This window comes from Zingiber officinale, chromosome 7B, assembly GCF_018446385.1.
Source record: "Zingiber officinale cultivar Zhangliang chromosome 7B, Zo_v1.1, whole genome shotgun sequence".
Taxonomy (NCBI): Eukaryota; Viridiplantae; Streptophyta; class Magnoliopsida; order Zingiberales; family Zingiberaceae; genus Zingiber; species Zingiber officinale.
In genome coordinates this window covers 14,096,336-14,113,386 of record NC_055999.1, presented here as the reverse complement: position 1 = coordinate 14,113,386, position 17,051 = coordinate 14,096,336, and the positions used below count along the sequence as shown (strand labels likewise).

General features: G+C 37.8%; 1 long non-coding RNA gene across 1 annotated transcript; it reads right to left on the bottom strand.

The window, feature by feature from the left end:
* Window positions 1–457: 457 nt before the first annotated feature.
* Window positions 458–1,199, bottom strand: LOC122003581. Its single transcript, XR_006117998.1, has 3 exons — window positions 1,064–1,199; window positions 575–723; window positions 458–510 (listed from the first exon to the last, which is right to left on the bottom strand). It is a non-coding gene; the product is annotated as an uncharacterized LOC122003581 (long non-coding RNA).
* Between the last annotated feature and the right edge of the window lie 15,852 nt (window positions 1,200–17,051).

The following is a 17,051-nucleotide window of genomic DNA, read 5'->3' as shown; positions in this document are numbered from 1 at the left end:
CGTTGTTGTTTAGAGCATTTTTTATTAACACTGCTAGTTTACAACCATTTTTGGGGCTTTGACAACGGTTTTTAACCGTTGTCTTTGAGGGTGATAGACAACAACAATAGTTTTAGATCATTGTCTTTTAAATTATTATCTTTTAATACCAATATATCATATTTCAATATAAATATATAATAAAGAATCATAATCACAAAAGAAAGAATATTTTCCATATCAATGTCATTTAAAATGTTACTTATACAAGAATTATATTACAATCACAAAAGAAAAAACATGTCTAATATTCAAATAAAATTTATCCCAATACAAATAAACAAATAAACTTCATTTACAACTAATGAATAATTGTCAAAAGACTAGAAACTTGTGATGGTGGTTCATGCCATGTAGGATTGCAAGTAATTATTGTCAACTCAAGCCCCATCAAAATCTTCAACTTGTAGAATTTCATCGGACTCCTCTTTCTCACTTGCTGATTCTTCCATATCAACCTTTTCCAACATTCTGGATTTTTGTGAATCAAAGTATGTGAGCAAAGCACCAAAAATAAAAGGGAAGAATATAATACCTGTAGAAGACGTAAAACAGGGTTGATAGCTGAAATTTGGAGAAATGTAGTTGCTACAATCACAATAACAGATTTGATAAATCATACTCTTCAAGTACCCCATTCATATCGGCAAATAAAACCACAACATAAAACTTTGTCAATAGAACCTGCAAAATATAAACATATATTAGAAGAGTTCATCTTTATCTGAAGCACTAGTAACTCTTGACCATATACAATTTTTGATACAAGGAGAAAGTTTCATGAAGGTTTATCCTAGACCTGCAAATGAAGCTACTTTTTAGTGTTGTATTAATGTAAATGGTTTTCCAAGTTTTGAAGTATTAATAAAACTCGACTTAATGAAGTTAAAGCTTATCCTAGAGCTCAATAAGTTTCTCATGTGACCTGCTGTAGGAAATTCTAAGAAACAACATAACAAGCCTTCTGGCAGTACAAAAACGAAGTCTGCTGAAACAGAAATTTCTGTCTCAAGACTTGACATACCTGTTGGCCTCATCAAAAAAGTTCAGAAGCACCCAGATGCAGATTCACTCTATGTTGAAGAAATTGATGTCGGTGAAGAATCCCCTCGAACAGTTGTTAGTGGCCTCGTGAAATATATTCCTCTTGAGGAAATGCAGGTTTATTTTGCTTCCCTTTTCAAATTTTCTTCCATTTGGATGTGAATTTCCTATGTTCTCTAAATCACTGGTGCAGAATCGGAAGGTTTGTGTCCTTTGTAACTTGAAGCCTGCAACCATGAGGGGCATTAAGTCACAAGCAATGGTCTTGGCTGCATCAAACGATGACCACACAAAGTTAAGTCGTTAACTCTGCCTCCATTCTTACAAGTCTTTGCTTTTACTAACCTGTTAGTTTTTTAGTATTATAATATTGGTTGGTTTACCTGGGAAATTATCATCTTTACATGTGATCATTCATCAAGAACGACTAATGAATTCATTTTGTTTCCAGGTTGAGTTAGTTGATCCACCATCATCAGCCAAGGTTGGTGAACGAGTGACCTTTCTGGGATACTCAGGCGAACCAAACAGCGTCTTAAACGCCAAGAGCAAAGTTTGAGAGAAGCTGCAGGTTGATCTGCAGTCTAATAAAGAGTGGTTGCCTGTTATAAGGATGTGCCTTTCACAACATCTGCTGGTGTTTGTAAAGTTTCGTCTATCACAAATGGAGCCATAAGGTAGACAATCTGCCTTTTTACATTAAGGTCCAATGCATTATAAACCAAAAATTATAACAAGTATGAGGTCAAAAAAGTATTGAACAACAAACATAAATCTTAAATGAGTTTCATATGCTAAATAAACTCCATCAAGAAACTACTACTTGATTAAAGGATAAAATTTCTAGTCTTAGTGAAAGTGCAGGCTCAACTTGCAACTTTAATCAACTTATTCAAGCAATAGCGAATACAACTAAATTATATCATTGGATTATAGCACCAGAAAAACATGCTAATTACATCAATTTTTAATCTCTAAAGTCAACACAAGGATGTCACTAGATGCTAACCAATTTGCACTTGTCACTAGATGCTTGAAAGATCTTAAAGTGAAAAACTATGGAAAATTGGCAAATATTAATCAAAGGACTACATAATGGAGAGAAAGAATAGCAACATCTAATAGTTATCACACATTGCAATAAACTATGAGAAAGGTAGCACACAGATATAATTAGAAATTCTTCACAATTCTAACATGCTTAAAAAAAATCAGTATGGGGAAGTATTAGCAAATAAAGGACTAGATCTAATTAAATGAGTCAAAGAAATCACCTTCTCACATGTCTCTTGTTCTACTGTGAAATCTTACAGCATAGTTACACAGATCTAATGGATCAGAGCCAGGTCAAAAATGTAGCAGACAATCTTAATTCATTACAGGAAAGATGTGTGATGAGAACCATATCCACTGTGGGTCTCAATTACTTCAAGCTGGCGGAGGGCAATCCAAAGCACTCGCTTAGCTCTATAATTCAATATTCCAAGTTCGCATATCTTGGATGTTCTAACATCTACACCTAGAAGATATCCAAGCATAACAGGTCAATGTCAATGCATATTGAAGCTAGAAATTAGCAGTTTGAAAGGATAGCAAAGAGATTCATCATGTGCATTGAGCTTGTTAGCACTTCTAAGGTAAAGGTGCCACAACAATAATCTTTTAGTCTATACCATGAATCCAAACATACATCTTATAGGGAAATTGAATCTGCTTGGAGCTTATTCATGAATAAGCACCTGTTGTCAACAATAATCATATTGAAGCTTTGGAAGCATCTTATACATACACAAACAAAAGGGAAATTGTAGATGAATTAAGGCATGCTTGTACTATAATACCTTGTCTTCAGGCACATGATCATGTGAGTGATCTCCATGCCCTTCCCAAGGATGACGCCAACCCTGAATAGGTGTTTGTACAATAGTTATATTGAGATGACCAAGGTATAGGATGATATTCATAGTAAGGTAATTTACCAAGACTATTGGTCCATCTTGCTTGGCCCTATAAAGAATCCAAAACCTGCAAAGGAATGTATATTCACATGGATCATCATGGTTATGTTTGAAAAAAATGAAAGCATTATTTAGAAAAAACCAGCATTTAAAAGACATTTTTTTAATCTATCATTTGATTTAATGTTTGCAAGGAAAAAGATCTCGGCAGAAATATTATTGTAGAAATTGGATGAAAATTGTTATTTGTTTCATCATATTTGTGTCAAAGTCAGTAAAAGTCGTGAGGTGTTGAATTGAAATGCCCACATAGTAACCCATAGGGAGAAAAACATGTCAGGAATATATTACTTTTGCAATAAGATAAACACTAGAACTATCTCTCCACTTGAGCATATTAACAAACATGATCTCTTCCTTAGACATGTTGAAGTTCCGCAATCACAAAAATCTGCAGAGAAGAATAGAAAGCTATAGCATCAATAGTAAAATTCTTTCACACGATATAGAACTAGGACATGTATGATCAATATAATAATAAGAAGGATTCAAAAAGAGAAATTTCTTCCAGCTACTTAACAAATGTATTCTAGCCATACCGGAGAAGTGTATGGTAGTTATCATACTTCTCAGGTAGCTGACCCTTCGATAGTAGTGTGTCCCTCAACGACTTCACCACTTTCTCCTCATTCGGATCGTGGATGCCTTGGAACATCGTTGGAAATGCATTGCTTTTGCTGACCTTAGTGAGCGATTTCTACAAGGACCTGAAGGTCAATTTTGAAGTAAAAGGGGGCTTCTTCTTCTCGGGCTCCGGAAAATGCCAATGTGATTCCAAAGGTCTACTTCTGTTCCTCAGTGGTCGTCGAATTCCTCCTCGAAGAGTCACCATTGGACCTGGCTGTAGGATAGTTACCCTTCCACCAAGAACTCATTTCGCTTACCAGCTTTCTTTATCTCCTAAATTTCGCAGAATGCCTAGTTTTGACAGAAGATGGAGGTGGAGGTTGGAGGGAAAAGCCTGGCTTCCCTGGAATAACTTCAAGCGCTGAGTGGAAGCCATGGAAAGGAGATCGCCCTCCATCTTCAAATGATCTGTAGAAGAAAAGGAAAAAGCAAAGAATATGAAAGCGTGCGATGGAAAAAGGAGCGATCGAGTCGAGAGAGGAATAAAAGAGAAGTGCTGCTTGATCTTAGCAGTGCTCCAAGGTCGTCGAGGTCGCGGTTGGTACAATCCATGGCTTCAGATCAGAGGTATGCGATGAGGTTTAGGATGCGTCGACAAAGATCGCCACGCATTGAAAACCTCTAAGCCTTCCATTCTACTCCAATCCCACAGCTGCGCGCTCACCATCACCATAGAAAACGAGAGAGCAAGTGAGAGGTTTTAGGGATCGAGAAGGTAAAGGGGCAGAATGAAGCGGCAAAAAATTTCAGAGAGAGGGAAAGACAAAACGCAGCAGCGGCAAAAAATTGTGAAGGGGAAAAAGCGGCGAAAGAAGAAAAACAACGCTATTCAATAACACTTAATAGACAACGGTTTTCAAAAACCGTTGTCGTAATCCCAAAAAAAGCGCACATAGACAACATTTTTCAAAAACTGTTGTCGTAGCCTTTAAAAATCGTTGTCGTAGCCCCAAAAAAACATAAATAGACAACGGTTTTTAAAAACCGTTGTCGTAGGCCAAAAAAATTGCTAAAAGACAACGGTTTTTGTTAAAACCGTTGTTAAAAGGTAAAAAGACAACGATTTGGTATAAAATCGTTGTCGTTTGAGTGTTGTTGAATGCAGATTTTCTTGTAGTGTTGGATATTGTGTTATCTTTATTGTCGATGAGTTTTATTTGGATGTGTTTTTGCTACATGCCTGCCTGGATGGCAGAAGAGGTGAGATCGTTGTGATTTGTGTTTTATGAGTGTAGTGGAGTAGGATATCGGTTTTGAGCTTTATGGGTGCAGTTGAGTAGGATTTTTGACTTGGTTTTTCCTTATCATTGCATTAGTTGAGTTTTACTATTAAACTGCGTGGTGATTGCTTGTTGTTCCGGCCGTGTTGGCCGATGTATATGTGGCTCTGAGGGCATTGTAGAAAGTTTCAGATTGTCACCCATATAGGGGAGATGCTACCGAAATTTCTTCTGGCAGGAACTCTCCCGGGGCATGACAGTTCTAGGATTAAGGGAGTAATTATGGTGTGATTTGATGTAAGATCTGATGGATATGACAATTTCCTATCTAGATAATGTTAGCATGTCTTGTATCTATTCGATCGATCTATGTGTTTGGAATTAATTATCATGTTTGATTGAATGTTTATGATACTTGTGGATCCCATAGAGGGATGCCCTAGATCGTATGACCGAGGGACACTAGTGACAGGCAGTCCTGCTAACGGACGTCTAGGGTGTCATCTTGAAAGGTGAAGCAAGTTTCTACAAGGAGGTGGGATGGTTGAATGAAATTATTACCTTCATCACTATGTACATTATATTAGGTAGAGTATGTGTTGTGTGACCGAGGGACTCTAGTGATAGGTAGATCCTGCTAACAGACTTCATAGGAATCATATCTATTTGGTTGCTAGTGATGTCGATCTAGGTCCATTGTCGGTTGTCTTCTGCAAGAGAGAACCGACGACTTCCTACAAATGCATGTTAATTGAACATATGAATTGGTGAACCATGTTGCATTGATGAATATCACAATGAAACTGAATTCCTATAACACTCATAAAAACCAAGTTTCTCATTTACTTTTTGTTAGTTAGAGCCCTAGAGCCAATCATTTGATGATTGTATGGACTCATGTATATCATATTCTTGTTTATTAATAAAGGCATTTGTTTGGTTATTATACTTATTTATATTAGTGCCAAATAGACTAAGTATAATAGCGTCCTTGAGTAGAAGGTTCATACCTATATCAATCGATTAGTTGAATCGATAGTGAGATGATATAGGGAACACTACTCTAAATCATTCCTAGTCGAGTATTAGCATTCAGGGACAATGTTAATACAATAAGACTAGCATGTAGGTCAGCTCGATGACTTGATCTCACAAGTCATGGATATAGAGATATCAAGCTGACACATGGGTATGCATTAGAGAATGTATACTGAATGACCCGCCATGAGAAAGTATCATGGATCGTTATATGAGTGTCATATACTTTCTCATGTGGCTATTAGTATGACTATTAGTCCTTAGACCTGAAGTCACCATGGATCCCTACATAAGGAGTTATGTACTTTAGTTTCGTCAAACGTCACCCGTAACTGGGTGAACTATAAAGGCGATTACTGGGTATATAACGAATTATGTAGAGGGATGTGAGTGATGTAGATGGAATCTATCCCTCCCATATGACGGGAGCGACATCGGTATTCTTGATAGAGTGAGACCACTAAGTGCATGGCCATGCCCAAATGAGTCAACATTAGATGTTGAGCTCATTTGATCGAGTGAGTCTACTTGGAGTTCAAGATTTAAATTGATTAGAGGATGACACGGTCTATGCCTCATATTGATCAATCTAGATGTCTAGGATAGAAGGACACTTGTCATTATTTTGTGAGTAGTCACAATTGGTAGTCACAAGGTGATGTCGGATCTCGACATTCTTGTAACTTAGGTAGTAATGATGTGTTGCTAGATACCGCTCATTACTTATGCTCCTAAATGGGTTTAGGGCATTGCCAACGTTACAAGAACCTATAGGGTCACACACTTAGGACAATTAGGTGGAGATTAGGTTCATATGATGAACCAAGAGGATTAGATTCATTTGATGAATCAAATTGGATTAAGAGTAATCCTAATTGGGCTAACTTGAGTTCGACTCAAGTTGATTCATGCGTTAAATGAGTCTAATTTAGATTTTGACTCATTGAATCAATTTAATTTAATGAATTAGATTCATTATATTAAGTTGGCTCGAATCAAATGGTTGGATTAGATCCACCATGGTAGAGATTGAGTCAAGTTTGACTTGACTTGAGAAGGAAGACCAAAGGTCAATTTTGACTTGACCTTTTGCCACCTCATTGGTGAGTTGGCATTAGGTGGACCAATAATGATGTTCCACATCATCATGGGTGCCACCTCATGGAAGTTACAAAGCCACCCTCTTAATGGTTTCATATTAATTGCAATTAATGCAATTAATGTGATTTTTGAAAGTGGTCGGCCACTTGGTTTTTGGGTAAAAAAAATTCATTTTTTTCATTCACTTGTGTGCATCTTCTTCCTTCTCCCTCTCAAGCTCTCCCTCTCCCTCTCCTCCCTTGGCCGAACCACATAGGTGCTAGCACACCTTGGTTTTTGGTCATCTCCATCTAGTGTGTCCGTGTGGATACTTCTAGAGGACCGGCGCTTGACGGTCTTGAGATCCTGCATCATTTGGACGAGCGGGAACGCGAAGGGCATCGCATCAAAGGTATAAAGTGTTTTCCTTTGTAGATCTACTGTAGATCGTAAAGTTTTTCAAACTCGTACTCGTATTTTCGTTCGATTTTACCTTGCACGAGATCCGTGGCTTGGGCAATTCGGGGTTTCCACGACGCGAAAAGCGGTTTTCGCGGCCCGAAGAACCCAACACTTTTCTCTTCTTTCTTTACTTAACACATTTCCTATCTTAGCTGATTGTTTAGCTAATTCTTCGTGAGATATTTCTAGAGCTTATAATTAGTCTTTGTGGGTTCGATATCTTTTATTACTAATGACGAAATTGTGCACTTGCGGTTGCTTAACAAGTTTTTTGGTGTCATTTCCAGGGGCTGCGCTTATAACATTAGAGATAATCATTTGAGTTAGACTAAACTTTTCTTTCTTTTCTATTTCATACTTGTAACTAGTCTTAGGAATTATGTTTATGCAATTTTACTTTGCACTCTTTATTTATTTTTCTGCAGTCTTCCTTTTTGCAATTCAAATTCTACATTTTATATATTCAGCATTTTAGTTTAATTTCTGCAATTTTAAAATTTGTGATAAAAAAAATTTACAATCTTGTTTTTGTATGTGTAGATCTAACTTTGCAGGAGATTATTACCCCTTGATCCTAAGATTGGTAGAACTTTTTGTTGGAGCAATCTAGTGACCCTAGGTTTTGATGTTTGGGCAAAGTTTTAAGTTAGATTTATTGTTGTATTTGATATGCATTGTGAGTGTGCAGGATACAGGTACAACAAGGAAAGTCCAAGTGTGATCTTGGCAAAGGAGGAAAGTCCAAGGATGAGTCTTGGCAGTGTAAGTCCAAGCATGTAGTCTTGGCGTAAGTCCAAGTGTGACTTGGAAATGGATGAAGTCCCGGAGGCGTGACCTCTTGGCAAAGGAAGACCCGACAATAATGACAAGGCCGATGGAAGCTCCATAAGGCAAGACGTGAAGGATGGGGAGGCATCCGAGGGACGCAAGGCTGATGAAGGAGGCTAGAAGGCTAAGTCTAGGTTGGTCGGGCGAGAACGAGTGTTGAGTGAATGTACTCGGGGTAAAATACTAGAATTAGGGTTTACTATAGCAGTACTGTAGCGTTACTGTAGCAGTCGACTGGTGGTTTCATCAATCGACTGGTGCAGTCGACTGAGAGCGAACAGAGGGTTGGTATTGAGCCGTTGGGTTGCAACGGTCGAATTTCCACGAAGGGCAGTCGACTGCATGTTTAGGCAGTCGATTGGTAGGCGGGGTTTTCCAACCCGTGGCCTATATAACCAATCATTGGAAGCTTGGTTAAAGTTGACGAAATTAGTGGTGGTTAACCCTAAAGAGTCTCCTAGTGCCCAAGTGATCTAGCGTGCTTGTACAAGGTTGTGGCGAGGTTTCTCCACCCACAAGGAGCTACACGAGCTAGCCGGAGATTTTCCGGAGAGTCATCCACCGATGGATCGGGATCGTCCACCTTCCGGACAGCCGTAGAGTAGGAGCTTCATTCCGAACCACGTTACACAACATGTCATTGGGTTTGCTTCTTGTTTATTGTTTTCTAGGGTTAGCTTTCCTTTTGTTTGTTAGTATTTTTATTTCCGCTGTGCACTAACAAGCGTAGGGAAGCAACGATTTGGATGAGACTCTATTCCCCCCCCCCCCCCCCCTCCCCAAGCGGTGTCAAGGTCCCAACACTTTTCATAGAAGAAGAATCTTGCAAAGACATCAAGAAGGACAAGAACATTCAGTTATGACAAACAAACCATTGAAGGATTATGCTACATCATACACATGAGGGCTTCGGTCTAGCATTAACAGATCACCCATTGAAGCCAATAATTTTAAAATAAAACCTACAATAATCACCATGGTACAACAGAACCAATTTGGGGGTGGACCATTTGAAGATCCGAACCAACATCTTGTAAGTCTTTTATGAAATTTGTAGCACAATGAAAATGAACGGTGTTTAGGAAGAGGCAGTAAGACTTTTATTATTTGGATTTTCTTTGAGAGATAGAGCCAAACAGTGGCTAAATTCTTTACCAACCAACAACATATCCACTTGGGAGCAATGTGAGCAACAATTTCTGGATAAATTCTATCCTCCTAGAAAAACTGCTCATATGAGAAATATGATAGCAAGCTTTAGACAGTTAGACTCTGAATCATTATTTGAAGCATGTGATAGATTTAATACTATGCTCAGACAATACTCGCATCAAGGACTTGAAAAATGACTAGTGCTACATACATTTTATAACATCGTCAACTACCATACAAAAGTGTCCCTAGATTCTGTAGCTGGAGGGGCACTAATGAACAAAAGTCTAGATGAGGCCAAGGATATCATTGAAAGTGTAGTGTAGAACTATCATTAGTGGGCATCAAAAAGATGTGGAGGCTATTCATCTGCCAACCCAATTAAAGCATCAGGAAAATTTAACGTAGATGCAATCACTTTAATGTCTGCAAAGCTGGATGCTCTTACCAAAAAGCTGGAGAATATGGGAACAAATACAAGCACGGTCAATGCAATAGTATGTGTATGTGAAACCTGTGGAAGCACGGACCACGCTCAAGACTCATGTCCATTAGGAGCTATATCTTCACAAATTAATCAACTTGAGCAGTGCGACACTATTGTGAGTTACAATCAAAGGCAAAATAATCCATACTCCAACACATACCCACCCCAGGTGGAAGAATCATCCAATTTTTTCTTATTGTAATACCCAAGAGCAAGAACCATCCATGGGGGCTAGACCAAGTTACCAGCCTAGACAACAAAGCTATCAATAGCAACAATCTTCTCAAGGTTGTCAACTATCCAAATTGGAGAAAATGCTTGAAGAAGTTATTTCTAACCAAAATGAATTGAAGCAAGAAATCAAGATGTTTAATCAGAGAATGGATAGTTCTGAGAAATATCAGAAAATGTAAGATAGTCAAATTACTCAGATAGCTTCATCATCCTCAAGAATGCCAGGAATATTTCCAGGAAAACCTGATGTTAATCTAATGGAACATTGCAATAGAATCAAGCTTCGGAGCAAACGAACCTTGGGATATCCCCAAGTGACAGCTCAAAAAGGGATTGAAATTCAACAAGAGGTCTCTCCTCCAACACTTGAACCAGTTCAGATCCAAGATGTTGAGGAGAATACCAAGAAGGTTGAAGGGACTCTTCCACTCCACCCACAAAGCCAAACAATTTCTTTTCCGCAAAGACTAGCTATGAAAAAAAAGATGACTTCGGAAGATTTCTAGATAAAGTCAAAGTCATCTGTGTTGAAGCCCCCTTAATTGATGTTATTCAACAAATGCTAAAGTTTGTCAAGTTTCTGAAGGACATTATGTCCAATCGAAGAAAGAAAGGAGAGATCGAGATGGTAGCTTTAACTAAAGAATTCAACGCTCTATTTGAGAAGAACACTTCTCCAGAGCTCCAAGACCCCGGAAGCTTTTACATTCCTTGTACTATAGGACCTGAATTTATAGAAAAATCTTTTTTGATTTGGGAGTAAGTGTTAGCCTCATACCATATTCAATTTGTAATAATCTAGGTCTCAAAAACTTTAAACTCACTACCATGTGTTGGTTGCTACTCGAAATACCGTCCTAGTTCTCCTGTACAAAAATTTGTACAAGCATAGAACTATCCTAGCTACCGATGTGTTCTACTAAAGTTAAATTTGGATTGCAAACGATGCTTAACATTATTAATCCAAATTTTCCCTTTAGAAGTTAAACTTGGATTGGGAATGAAACTTAACATTCTTACTGCAAGTTCAACCGATGTGATCTTCCTAAGTTAAACCATATTACAGAAGTTGATCAAATATTTATTTCAAGGATCGACTTCCAGGTCAAACGTGGTGAGACACTAGACCTTCTTGGGTATGAGATCATCCACCATTGCCTAGACAAATCCTTTTAAAGAAATCAGAAATTTAAACTTCTAACAGTAAACTAGGTTTAACTATAGAGACTTCAATAGAAACACAATATCGAAACATGAAATCGAAAACATAAAATCGATAACAAAACGATAACTTAAAACCGTTAACCTCTTATGTTTGGTTTTTCAAGATCTATACATGTAAAATACCAAAAAATGGCGGATAACGATAAGGAAATTTTTCGGAATTTTTAGAAATTATTCTGGAATTTTTCGGAGATCGTATGGACGAGTTTACGGGGATAAAACTGAGCCATGGGAAAGCCTGTTTAGGCTACCCAATTAATAGAGGAAATGTTGATTTTCTTTTCCTTTTATTTTCTATGCCTCCTTCCCGCATGCCATTCCTCCCGATCCTTCACGACGTCGAAGCCCTAACCGACAACGGTTTCTTCCCCTTCCTCGCGGTTAAAGTCGTGCCCAATTTCGTTTCTTCTCTTCTCTTCCACTTCGTCAATTAAGCTCCCCAACCAGATCATCCTCCTCCTTCCTCTCTGAGCCCTAGCCATCTCGACCCATTGCCTCCTCTCGGCCTTGATCACGCCGGTGTTGAGGCTCTTCATCGCTTGCGCAGGGCCACTACAGCCATTGTGAGCCGAGCCCCTTCCTCTGATTGCCGAGCAGAGCTCCCTTCCCGCTGCCCTAGCGTCATCCGCCTTCCTCTCATCTCTGCCCGACGACGCCACCCCACCCTGTCGCCATCGCCGATTGCCTTTCACCGTTGCCTTGTCGCCACCTCGGTCGGAGGTGACTAGCCGCGGCCAGGCACGACCATCCCGTGGCCACTGCAACCCTCCCTTGTGCGCTACCTTGTTGATCGTCGTTGACTCCTGTTCTTGAGCCGTGCCCTAGATCCTAGCCAACAAGGTGAGTTGGTTGGAATTAGGTTATTGTTTGGTAGTAATCCCCACTCTTGATCTTGATCCTCTCCTTGCTGCTAATCTAGGTTACGGATTGGTAAGGAAGTGGTGCTCTATGGTGTTATTTGTTCAGCAGCAGAAGACCTTAATCCACAGTAGTGAGGGCTGTGATTTTTAGATAAAGAGTGGTGATCTTGATACATTTTGTAATTTATGTGATCTATGAATTTAGCATTTGCTTAGTTGTAGATCATGTGTATTGGATTTTTTTTGATGATTAGGTTTACATGTTGGATTAGGTAGGGTTAATGTTATATGATTAGGGTTTTATCCTAAATTAGTCTAGGGGATTTTATTTAGCTATTCGTTTGAATTGTAGCTAAATAAAAATGTATATATATTGGTAACACAGGACTTTGACGCGAGACGAGTATCTCGACGTCGGATTTGGACCGGATTGGACTTTTCGATTGGAGGCGGGTACCTTGACTTATATTTTAGACTTATCATTTAATGTGCATAGTAGTTTTACTTTTATATCTTCATAGTAATGATTATTTACTGTTTGCATTCATGTTTATACCTTCAAATTACTTATGATCATAAAGGTAATGACATACCATGTCATAGGATATACCGGACTTATTTGATACCATATCTGACCTATGTACCTAGATCTTTTGATATGATCCATGTATATTTTTGGTACATATTTTATGGAGGTAGATATGGTCAGGACTTCTATGCTTAGTGTCATGCATCATCTCACATGATTGCAAGCTGCGCGATAGTCGACTCCATTATTGTTGAGCACATCGCCAGTTACATGGATCTGCACACACCATCACTCATGGGTTAGTGGTATATCAGGCAGGGTGTGTAGTAGTTTGCTCTGTCAGTGCTGTTAGAGTGTATACTAAAAGCCTAGCTTTTGGTATAAACATTAATCTAGAAATAAGAATCGCATTGGTCAAATGTTTACATTTATGATAAATGTAGTTGTTCAATTAATTTATATTGTAGATAACATGGTGTGTGGTGTCACACACAGAGGATCATGTTATCAGTACCTTATAAATTATAAACAGTAGCTCACGACCATAATGGAAAGGAACAAACCATTGGAAGGTCGTAGTGTAATTAGGTATTAGTTTATCTTAACTATATAATTACACTAGTACACTTAGAGTGTATTGAGTAGGACCATTAGAGGTCGTTTCTTTTATACTGACTTTATAAAGAAACAAAGACCTCAGTTATTATGGAAGTGTGTGCTCTTAATCCTAATATAATAACAAGCACATATATTTGATATTTATTTCTTTAATTTATCAATGGGTGAGATTTAGTTCGATGAATCAATAAGCCCGATAAGTTAGGAAATGATATCACTTATAGTGTGTGTTGTTGATTATAGAAGGAAACTGTGTCCTAGTGATCTAGGTTGAGAATGTCCCCAAGAGGAGCTCATAAGGATTGTCATGTTAAACCCTGCAGGTGGACTTAGTCCGACATGACGATGAAGTTGAGTGGTACTACTCTTGGAACTAGATATTAATTAAGTGAGTTGTCAGTAACTTACTTAATTAGTGGACATTTGTTATCTTAAACACAGGGAGACTAACACACTCATGATAAGAAGGAGCCCAAAATGTAATTTGAGATTGGTGCGGTAGTTCAATAATAGTTCTCTAGTGGAATGAATTATTATTGATAAAATTAAGTTGTGTGTTCGGGGCGAACACGGGATGCTTAATTTTATCGGAGACCAAACCAATTCCTCCTCTCGGTCCCTATCGTAGCCTCTTAATTATAGAGTACTATACCCACCTATACCCACCTTCTTACCCATCCTATAAGGGGCCGGCCAAGCTAGCTTGGAGACCAAGCTAGGGCCGGCCATGTTTTGGTTCATGGGTGAATTCATGTGGCCGACCCTAGCTTGAACTCAAGCTTAGGTGGCCGGCCCTATTAAAATAAAAAGGAATTTTATATTTTAAAATTTTCTTATGTGGATAACATGATTTAAAAGAGAGTTTAAAAATTTAAATCTTTCCTTTTATAAGATTCTACAAAAGATTAAGAGAAGAATTAAATCTCTTTCCTTTTTTGTAGATTAAAAGGTTGATTTTAATTTTGATAAAAACTTTCCTTTTAATCATGTTTATGATTTAAAAGAGAGTTTAAAAATTAAATATCTCTTTTATAAAGCTTCTACAAAAATTAAGAAAAGATTAGATATCTTTCCTTATTTGTAGATTGGAAGAGATTTTATTTTTTTAAAGATAACTTTCTTTTTATCCACATGTTTAAAAGAAAGATTTTAATTTATTAAATTTCCTTTTTATAAACCAATCATGAAGGGATAAAAATTATTGGAGAAATTTTATAAATTTCCGGAAGCAAATAAGGAAGTTTTAATTGTTGTTTAAAATTTTATTTGCTTGGAAAATTTATGTGGTGGCCGGCCATTACAAATTGAAAAGAAAAATTGTTTTTAATTAAATAAATTTTCCTTTTCAATGGCAAAAGAATTAAGGAAGTTTTTATTAAATTTTCCTTATTTGCCAAGACCAAGGATTATAAAAGAGGGGGTAGAGGAGGCTTCATGGCTTAGAACTCTATTCTATTTTTCTCCCTCTTTTCTTCCTTGGGTGTGGCCGGCCCTTTTCTTTTCTCTCCTCTCCTTTGTGTGGCCGAAACTCTCTCATGGTGGAGATAGCTTTGGTGGCCGGATCTAAGAAGGAGAAGAAGGAGAGAAAAGAAGCCTCTTTTCTAGCATCCCTTGGAGCATGGTGGTGGTGGCCGAACCTCTTCATCCTAGGAGAAGTTTTGATGGCCGAAACTTGTAAGGAAGAAGAAGGTGCTTGGTGGTTCTCATCTCGGAAGATCGTTGCCCACACAATGTCCGAGGTTAGAAGAGGAATACGGTAGAAGATCAAGAGGTCTTTCTAAAAGGTATAACTAGTAATTTTTGTTTCCGCATCATACTAGTTATTTTGGAAATAATACTAAATACAAGAGGCATACGATTCTAGAGTTTCGAATTTGTTTTCGATATAGTGTTCTTTTGTTTTTTTTTTGTGATTTGATTGTTCTTTTCGGTTAACCTAAAGTTATTTTAGGAAATTAAATATTAGCTTTCTATAAAAGGTTTTGTCTAGTCGGTGGTGGTTGCTCCCATATCCAAGAAGGCCATGTGCCTCGCCACGTCAGTACTGGGAACCGATTATGGAAATTAATATTTAATGGAATTAATAACTTAAGGTGACTTGGGTCGAACGTGTTAAGTTCCGCAGGAGATCCAAGTCAAAACCTAAAAGAACAAATAGATTAAGTTTTGGATCAAACGTGTTAAGTTCCGCAGGCGATCCAAAATTTAATTTAAAAGAACACATGGTAGCTAGGAAAAGGTTCAGACCTTTGTACAAAATTTTTGTACAGTGGAACCTCTAGGTTTTCCGAGTAGCAACCAACAATTGGTATCAGAGCTAGGGTTTTTCCTCTGTGTATTTGGTATTAGTTTAATTATGCACATGTCATACATAATTTAGGCAGGTTAATAGTAGGATGTGCTAACTTTGTGGATGCAGGATCCAACTATTATGGCTTTTAGTTATTATGTGTGTGATTGGACCCTTGGACATGTCAAGGGCATTTATCTGTGTGTGCATGATTGTATTAAAATACAGCAGGAGCTGTATTTAGTTTTATTAGGATTTATTTTTGATCTAGATACATGTACATTCCTTTTATGGAATATAGGATCAAAATGTAAAATTCTATTTATATCGCGGATCGAATCTTGCAAAGCGTGGAACCTTCTAAGGACCAGAGGCACAGCGGAACTAGGAACAAGATGGATGCGACAGCTAGACCCGGTGGCGGTGGCCAAATATGGCAGCAGCTTGGGATGACAACACACGGAGGACAACTAGAGATAAAAGCCATAATAGTTGAAAATTAGATTTTCTATTTATTGCTTTTATATTGTGCTGTGTGTGCATGTTAGTATACATGACTAGTAGGCTAGCATAGTTAAAATTCCTCGTTTATAAATAACTAAGTGGGAGAGGGATTTTTAAATAAATCCCATGGTCTCCATTACTGGTTTGTAAGTGATGCAAACAAGCTTGCGCGTTGGCTCTGAGTGCCTTCCTCCATAACGGATGAGCTTGTTTGTGGATCACTAGAACAGACTTCCATTTTTGGATGACTATAGGAAGTTAATTAAGAGCGTGTGATCTTCCCCAACGGAAGGGGCATAATCTTATTAATGGACTTAGTGTCAAGTAATGGTATACACTTAGACACATCTAATAGTATCCTCCCCATCGGAGTCACTGCTATTATTTGTGTGACCAAATGAAACCAACTATTAATTTGTCATAAAACTAGGTTGACAAGATAATAAAATTAAAGGGTTACAACCCCTCTTACAAATGATTGATTTTGTATACGTCCACACTAACGTGGCATACAAAATTAACGGTATTTGAGATAATTTTATTTGTCATAAAGATACGTTGACAAGATAGTTAATGGGTAAAACCCTCCTTTTACAAATGTTGAATTTGTATACGTCCACACTAACGTGGCATGCAAAATTCACGGTGTTTGAGGTGTTGGTAAATTTAAATAATATTGTTTGAGGAATCAATGTTATTTTAAATTCAAAGAGTTTTGACCAAATATTTGATCAAAGACAGATCAACTATTAATTTTATAAAGTAAAGTTGACGAGATAATAAAATTAATGAATAAA